General features: G+C 38.9%; 1 pseudogene; it reads right to left on the bottom strand.

The window, feature by feature from the left end:
• Nucleotides 1-469: 469 nt before the first annotated feature.
• LOC101602907 lies at nucleotides 470-998 on the bottom strand (annotated as a pseudogene).
• Between the last annotated feature and the right edge of the window lie 8367 nt (nucleotides 999-9365).

Genomic DNA, 9365 nt, shown 5'->3' with positions numbered 1-9365 from the left:
AGGTTATGCCTCTCCTTCACTGCACTTATCAGAGTGGGCTCTTCATGCTAGAATGAGGGCAAGACTATCTCTTTTTTGCCACTGACAATTAAAAGTTACCCTGTTTTAACTGAGTAAATTAATTAATAACAAATGAATAAAGAACTAGTTAATTATTGGCTATGGCAGCCTAAATAAACAAATAAACAGACAAAAAACTATATGTGGGCTGGAAAGATGGCTTAGCAGTTAAGGTACTTGCCTCCCAAGCGTAAGGACCCAGGTTTGATTCCCCAGTACCCATGTAAAGCCAGATGCATCTGGAGTTTGTTTGCAGTGATTGGAGGCCCTGGCATGTACATTCTCTCCATCTGCCTGTTTCTCTCTTTCATTTTCTCTCAAGTAAATAAACTATTAAGAAAAAAAAAAAAACCTACGTGTTAATCTATTCAGGAAATTTTTTTTTTTTTTTTTTTTTTTTTTTTACAGATGGCCAGGATCATTTAATCTTAAGTGTTCAGTGAAAGCTGTACACAAGACGGCTCTACTCCTGCATCTTCTCAAGTGTTTCCTCCTTGTATTTGCCCTTTTCCTTTCCTACTTGGCGAGATTTGGCTTTCCGTTCCAGGATCTTCTTGCGATCTTTATCCAGTTTTAGCCTGGTGATCACCACCTTGCTGGGGTGGATGCCCACATGGACAGTTGTGCCATTAGCCTTTTCCCTCTGTACCCGTTCAATGTAGATGACATATTTCTTCCTGTACACCTGGACTACTTTGCCAATCTGCTGACCTTTATAGTGTCCTCATACCACCTGAACTTCATCATCCTTTTGGATAGGCATGGAACGAACATTGTACTTCTGTCTCAGCTCTTTGGAAAGAGGGGAAGACATAATCTTCCTCCGAATGTGGGAAGGTGCATTGAAATGCCTTTTACGGTTCTTGCTTCGGTCAGAAGTCACAAAAGGATTGAACTTCATTTTGGCAGCTACCACTCTGAGGATGGCTGCTAAAGGGAAGAGCTATTCAGGAAATATTAAGAGGTTGCTTGAGTGATATCTTTATAGCCTAGTTATTCTTAAAATATATAGTATTTTTGAAGTATTGGCTTTCATAATGGCTCTAACTTAGAACTGGACCTTGTGCTGAAAATATAATAACACAAGTGAATTGTTTTGTGTGGTTTTTTTGCTGAAGATTGTATGTTCAATATATTTATAAAATATCCATTTGGAATTTGCCTGCAAGTCCCAGGACATTCTATTGGACTGTCTGAATAATAACAAGATTACAATTTTTACATGATGTTTTGATTTCTGGAAAAGCCTACTGGCATTTAGTCCCAAGTCTGATGATCATGCCTGGATATCACACCAAAATAGAATGTTCAGGTCAAAGTTAGATGAAATTTTATTTACAGAGACAAAACCTTCCATGGAGACAAAATCTCCTAAACTGGCTCTGAAGGCAAATCCAAATGCCCACTGAGCCTTGACAGGACATACACAAGAAAGAGTCAAGCTTGAAGGTGACCATTTTCAAAGATACACTTTTTTTGACCATCCAAAACATGCATACAAAATCAACCTCCATAAACAAATTCCTCAAAATGGCAGTCTCACTTCCCAACTTTGCGGGACTTTGCAGCTTATAAAGTGCTTCCCTAACATTGATCACAGGTTTGTTCTCAGACAAGTGGCAAACTCACCCTGAGAGACTAGAGGGCAGTGCTAAGGAGGTTAGGAGGTGGAGAAGTAGAAGCTGAGCTTATTCAGGGCCATGAATCATGAAAGAAATACAGAAAGCTAACACCTCTCTGGGCTAAGCATGATGGGAAAAATAAATACCAGTTCCCCCAAACAGCATCACAATGAATGGGTTCTATTTTAGTACACACATCTCTCAGAACTTACTGTTTATACCCCCTCACACCAAATCTGCCAAGACCTGCCATGGGATTGATAAACAAAATTGGGTTCTTTAGAACATGCAGAGGGGGCTGGAGAGAAGGCTTAGCGGTTAAGCGCTCGCCTGTGAAGCCTATGGACCCCGGTTCGAGGCTCAGTTCCCCAGGTCCCATGTTAGCCAGATGCACAAGGGGGCGCACGGGAGTTTGTTTGCAGAGGCTGGAAGCCCTGACGCGCCCATTCTCTCTCTCTCCCTCTATCTGTCTTTCTCTCTGTGTCTGTCGCTCTCAAATAAATAAATAAATAAATAAATAATTTAAAACACACACACACAAAAAAAAAAAATATGCAGAGGATGAAATCAGGGAATCACTCCCATTCACAATTGCCTCGGGGGGGAAAAAAAAAAAATATATATATATATATATATATATATATATATATATATATATATATTATATATAGTACCTTGGAATAAACCTAACCAAGGAAATGAAGGATCTCTACTCTACAATGAAAACTTTAAAACACTCAAGTGAGATATTGCAGAAGATATTAGGAAATGGAAAGATATCCCATGTTCTTGGATCGAAAGAACAAATATTCTGAAAATGTCAATCTTATCTAAAGCAGTCTATGCATTTAATGCAATACCCATTAAAATTTAATGGCATTCTTCATGGAAATAGGAAAAACAATCCTAATATTCATTTGGAAACACAAAAAATCTTGAATATCCAAAAAAAATTTTGAGCAATGAAAATAAGGCTGGTGGTATCACCATACCTAATTTTAAGCTATGTTACGAAGCCATAGTAATTAAAAAAATAGCATGGGTCTGGTACAAAGACAGACATATAGAACAATGGAACAGAGTAGAGAACCCAGATGTGAATCCATGCTGCCACAGCCATTTGGTTTTTGACAAAAATGCCAAAAACATGTATTGGAGAAAAGATATCCTCTTTAACAAATGGTGCTCAGAAAATTGGATATCTATATGTAGAAGGATGAAAATAGATCCTTATGTCTCTCCATGCATAATAATCAAGTCCAAATGGGTCAAAGACTTTAATATAAGAACTGTGACTCTGAAACTGCTAGAGGAAAAAGTAGTAGAAACACTTCAACATATTGGCATAGGCAACAACTTTCTGAATATAACCCCAGTCACTCAGGAAATAAAACCACTAATCAACCACTGAGACCTCATGAAATTACAAAGCTCTTGTACAGCAAAGGACACTGTGAATAGAGCAAAGAGACAACCTATAGAATAGGAGAAAATCTTTGCCAGGTATACATCTGACAGAGGATTAATATCCAGGATATACAAGGAACTCAAAAAACTATAATAATAATAAATCAAACAACCCAATTAAAAATGGGCTATAGAACTAAATGGAGAGTTCTCAAAGGAAGAAATACAGATGACATATAAACATCTTTAAAAAAAAGTTCTATATCCTTAGCCATCAGGAAAATGCAAATTAAAACTACTGTGAGATTCCATCTCACTCCTGTCAGAATAGCTATCATCAGCCAAGAAAACAAATGATCATAAATGCTGATGGAGATGTTGCTCTATTCACAGTAGCTAGGAAATGGAACCAGCCTACACATCCCTCAACTGATGAATGGATAATGAAGATGTGGTATATTAACACCATGGTGTTCTATTCAGTGCTAAAGAAAAATGAAATTATGAAATTTGCAGGGAAATGGATGGATCTGGAAAGAATTATACTAAGTGAGATAACCCAGTCCCAGAAAGCAAAATGTTGCATGTTCTCTTTATATGTGGATCCTAGCTACAAATGATTATACTTGTATGTGAGTTAGAATAAAAAATCAGTAGCAGAGGCCAGTAAGTTAGAAAGGGGATAAAAGGGAGGGAGGAGATGGGAGGACTTAAGGTGATGGTATTGTATATTTATAAGTAGAAGAACAGATTACTGGGAGTGGAATGGCCTAGGTGAGGTCAGGGGAAAATATTGAGTATGAGAAGGGTAGGGGGAGGGTTAATCAAAATCCATTATATAGTCTGGAAATTATTTCTTGTTGGATGAGAATCCTGTAAATATTTTTGGATAAAGGGGCATTCTTTATAAATTGTTGGGTCAGTCATTGTGGGAAACACCATGAAAATGCCTCAAAGTTAGAAACAGAACTACCTTATTATCCAGCAATCCCAGTATTGGTTATATATCCTAATATGTTTAAGAGACATTTTCAGCAAAGATATGGAACTAGAGGACATGCTTAGCAAAATAAGGCAGGTACACAAAGACTAATACTCCATAGTCTCTTTTCTATTGTGAATGGAAGCTAAAAGTTGATCTTATAAATTAGAAGAGTGGTTACCAAAGCCTGGGAAGGATTGGTAAATGGAGAGATGGAGAAAGGAAGAGAGCTAATGGGTATAGGCATGGAGTTTAATGGGAAAAGTAATTTCTTTTTTAAAAATTTTTTTGTTTATTTTTATTTGATAGTGACAGACACAGAGAGAAATAGACAGATAGAGAGAGAATGGGCGTGCCAGGGCCTCCAGCCACTGCAAATGAATTCCAGATGCATGCGCCCCCATGTGCATCTGGCTAACGTGGGACCTGGGGAACCGAGCCTCGAACCGGGGTCCTTAGGCTTCACAGGCAAGCGCTTAACCTCTAAGCCATCTCTCCAGCCCCGGAAAAGTAATTTCTAATGTGCTAAGCACATTTGTTTAATTGGTGGACAATGATTAATTGAATATTATAAAACAGCTAGTAGAGAGGATTTTTCATGAAATGATAAATGTCTGAGGTGATAGTACATTAATTACCATGTTCTGATGACATGTTCACATGTGTTAATTACTATGTATAATTATCATGTATAATTATATGCATAGTTACTACATGCCAGGTGAAAACAAAAATGTTTTAAAATCCCAGGTGACCAAAAAGCTCCTCAGTGACTAATATCAGGATAACTGATTGAATATAAATCATTTCCCTGGCCTAGGGTCTTGGCAACCAACAGAATCAGGGATATTTATTATTCTACCTTGTTTTATATTCATTTTACTCAGTTCCTGAGAGAAGCCAGCTAACCTCCTGGAATCTATCAAAGCCAGTATGGCCACAAGTTTTTGCCCAAACTGAAATCGTTTTCTTGAAAGTAAAATTTGCATTGTTAATAGTTTTTCTGGGGAAAAAATATTAACCTGGAACTGTCACAAGGTACCCAGAGCTTGTCACTCTTCTTGTCATCAGATGCATTCTCAGTGGGTAACCTCTATCCCATCCTGTGTTTTTCAGGGAAGGGGAACAAGGCACACCATTCCCCTTTCTGAGCCAACGCAAACCAACGTGTCCTCAGGCTGGTGTCTGACAACTTGCATCAGGTCCTGAAACCACAAACCACATCATCTACCATCATTTGACAAACAAGAAGAGGCCTGATATTTATCGGGACAGCCAGACGTTTGCCTCCATGAGTAAATGCCTTAGAGAAAGCCACTACCTCCCCATCCAGGCATCTAAACTTCCACATCTTCACCTGCCACACTCTGAGCCCCAACTATTTTTCCAATGACTACATGCCTGTGTAACTGTGCTGTCAAGAAACACCTATGGATAACTGGGCTTAAGATTTGACGAGGGATTCTATGTTTTAAGATGACCAGTGCTTCAGGATTGCTTCTCACACACAATTGTCCATAGGAATCACATGCGATCACATTGAAAATGGAGGTTCTGTTTCAGGAGGTGCCAGTGAGCTCTGGAGCTGGTAACTTAAATGTTCCATTCTGTGGTTGACTGAGAATAACCAGGTTGTTCTCATTTGTGTCATTCCTGTAGTGGCAATCATGTGTCACCTAGGTGTCCAAATGGCTCCTTTGTATGCTGATAGCTCACCATGAGTGTCAGCTGAAAGCTCAGCTGGAGCTGTCAGTGGAATTGCTTACACAAAGTTTCTTTACTGATTTGGGCTTCTCATGGAATGTGACTCAATGGAGTGACCGAGGCAGAGGTGGGTCCGCTATATTTCCCATAGGACACATAGCCCCGGGGTGAGATTCAGCTTCTACTTTTTTTCTAAAAATAGTTCTTATGTAGCTCTGTGAACCACCGTGAGGAAGCTCACAACACCTGGCCCATTGTCTTCCTTGGATCGTGTCAGCCGTTTATGATCAAATGTCTAGATAAAATAATTCACTGAGTTCAAATTTAAATTCTTCAAAAGATCATTCTGGCAGCAGTACAAGTCACATTAAAAGAAATCAATGGACCACTCATTAGTGATTGCAATCTCATGAGAATGATGATAAAAACCAATTTTTACAGATTTGAGTACTCAGTTTATAGTCTGCAAAAGTAAGTAAATTCAAAGGGAAGGAAGAAAGGAATAAGTTGTTTTGGCATCCTCTTATACTGATTTCAGGAATTGTTTCAGAAAGATTTTCATTAACAACTAAATGTGAAAATCCACCATCAGCCTCCAAAGATTAGTAGTAATTTCATTTATTCCAAAACCAGAATAAGTAATAAAAATCAAAGTAAACATTTGCTTTGCTCAAATGCTTCCATTTTCTTTTCTTGCTTTCTTTCTTTCCCCTCACTTTTCTTTTTCTAGTCTCATTCTTTTTGTCTTCTCTGGAGCAAGGAAATGACTTTCTAAAACATGAAGGGAGCAAATGTATCAAAATTACAAGCATTTTGATAAAAACTGCTTTTATACAGAAATTTCCTGAACTGAGGACCATGTCCCTTATTAGAGTAGTATGGTTAGACTGTACTGGAGGCCAGGCTACATTTCAGCAGTAACTCAGGCCCTGCCTGCAGCAAAGAGGCAAAGGGGCTAGACCATGGGGCTTTGGAGTCTGACACAGCCCTGCTGGTTTCCCATCTTCTCAGTGCTGCGGGAGGAGCCCTGCTCCTCAGACTTGAACGAGAGCATGAGCACTGGGAATGTTAGTCACCTGCAGAGTCTGAGTCAATAGTTCTGTAGTGAGGCCTAAGATTCTATTTCTATCTTCCAGGTATTAACTAACCTGTACTGCCACATCTGGGGAGGTGAAGCTCCAGAATCTACTGGAGCCACTGTCTTTGCCCTTAAAAACATCAGTCTCAGGCTGAAGAGATGGCTCAGTGGTTAAGATGCTTGCCTACAAAGCCTAAGGACCTGGGTTCAATTCCCCAGTACCCACATAAAACCAGATGTACAAAATGGTGTAGCATCTGGAGTTTGTTTGTAGCAGCTGGAGGCCCTGGCACATCCATTTTCTCTGTCTGTTTTCTCTATTTCACTCTGTCTCTGCTTGCAAATAAATAAAAACATAATAATTTTTCCAAAAAAGTCCAGACCTTTGTGAATTTTTTAACATATGTAACAATATTCTCCCTATTGGATTGTGAGTATATCAAGTGACAATTTCACTGTCATGAACTCTATTAGTGGAAAATATTTCCCAGTAACTTTATAAGTTATATAATTTACTCCTTGACCACAGAGTGTTTATGGTAACTCACTCCAGGAAATGCAATATGTGAAGAGAGGGAGGGAGCGAGAGAGAGAGAGAGAGAGAGAGAGAGAGAGAGAGAGAGAGAGAGAGGCCCAATACTGTCCCACACAAAGTGCAGAGAGCAAGGGAGTTTGGAAGCTCACCAACAAGTGAGACTCTTGTCTCTGTCCAAGAGGAACCAAGCGCTTACCACAGGGCTGAAGCCTGGGTGGCCCTTTGGGTTTACAATCTGCATAAGCAGCAAAAGAAAACACTTACTTTATGATAATTATTCTCCACAACATGTTTTCAAGGAGGCATTATTAGACCTTGCAATAGGTGGAGAAATTAGAGACATGGGGAAGTTGTTTTGCTTGTGGATGGCCACCCAAAGTGTCAGGGATGAAAATGAGGTTAAGAACCAAAATATATATGGTAATCTGTCCTCAGCACAAACTGTGAGGTACTTTTTATGCACAATGTTTATGCACTAGTGAAAAGGCACATATTAAAAGTAAAGAGTAGAGGCCGGGCGTGGTGGCGCATGTCTTTAATCCCATCACTTGGGAGGCAGAGGTAAGAGTATCACCATGAGTTCGAGGTCACCCTGAGACTACATAGTGAGTTCCAGGTCAGCCTACACTACAGCGAGACCCTACCTCAAAAAAAAATAAATAAATAATAAATAAATAAAGAGTAGAAAACCACAAAAGAGCTCTAGGTAAATAATTTGTTATCTGCTAGAATTTGTTATATTTTTGAACATAATTTAACAAAAGCACTTTTCATAATTATTATTCCTTGAATGCTTTTGAATACTATATCTAGACATATGATATGACCTCTCTGGGCTTCAGATTTCCCTCCTGTGAAAACGCAGGATCATAATAGTACTTCTAGAGGATTAAATGCGGTAAACACATGGAGGAACCCTCCACAGTGGCCAGTACTGAGAAGCAATGAATGTAGTGTTTCTTGTTCTCCACATGTTTAATACATCCTGTCAATCATGACACAGTTTTCTTCATGGCAGGAGCCATGCATGGGCTTTGCTTTTTTGTTCTCTGAGGCGCTGAGTGGTACTGAACCTAACCAGCAGCAAACCTCTTCCTCAGAATCACACAGTGCAGGCACACTCTTCTAACGTTCCCAGAATAAATATTCATCATTATATACACAAGATGCCCAGCTTCTAAGCCTTTTTTAATTATCATAACTTCCTTATATTTTTCCCATAGTCAAACTGGTTGTACAAACAGCATCTCATTTAAGTTTTCAGCAATTAAATGAATTTCTCTTTTCCTTCCTCCCTTTTTTCCCCATATTTTTTAATTGATTTACTTATTTTATAATAAGATTTTCATATGTTGACCAAGCTGGACTCAAACTCCTTGGCTTAACCTCCCTAGCAACAGGGACAACAGACATATGCCACTGGACCTAGTTAGAAAGTTAATCTTATTGTTTCTATTTTATGGATAGAGATTTTTGGAACCTTCTAAGTAAAGTAATTCCTTCAAAGTTATACAAATTAATAGTAATAACTGCTATTACTAATAACATTTTTGGAAATTTAGTATTAGGCCAAGTTTGTGAAATTACTGATATTCTATCAATTTTTTTTTAAAATAAGGTCTAGCTCTAGCCCAGGCTGACATGGAATTCACTATGTAGTCTCAGGGTGGTCTTGAACTAACAGTGATCCTCTTACCTCTACCTCCAAAGTGCTGGGATTAAAGGTGTGAGCTACACATGCCTGGCTCATTCTATCATTTAAAAAATATTTTATTTATTTATTTGAGAAAGAGCGAGAGGAAGAGGCAGAGGAAGATATATAGAGAGAATGGGTGTATCAGGGCCTCCAACCACTGCAAATGAACTCCAGACACATGTGCCAGCTTGTATATCTGGCTTACTTGGGTACTGGAGAATCCAACCTGGGTCTTAGGATTCACAGGCAAGTGTCTTAGCCACTCAGCCATCTCTCCAGCC

This window comes from Jaculus jaculus, chromosome 8 (assembly GCF_020740685.1).
Source record: "Jaculus jaculus isolate mJacJac1 chromosome 8, mJacJac1.mat.Y.cur, whole genome shotgun sequence".
NCBI classification, from domain to species: Eukaryota; Metazoa; Chordata; class Mammalia; order Rodentia; family Dipodidae; genus Jaculus; species Jaculus jaculus.
This window is presented reverse-complemented; position numbering and strand designations above follow the sequence as displayed.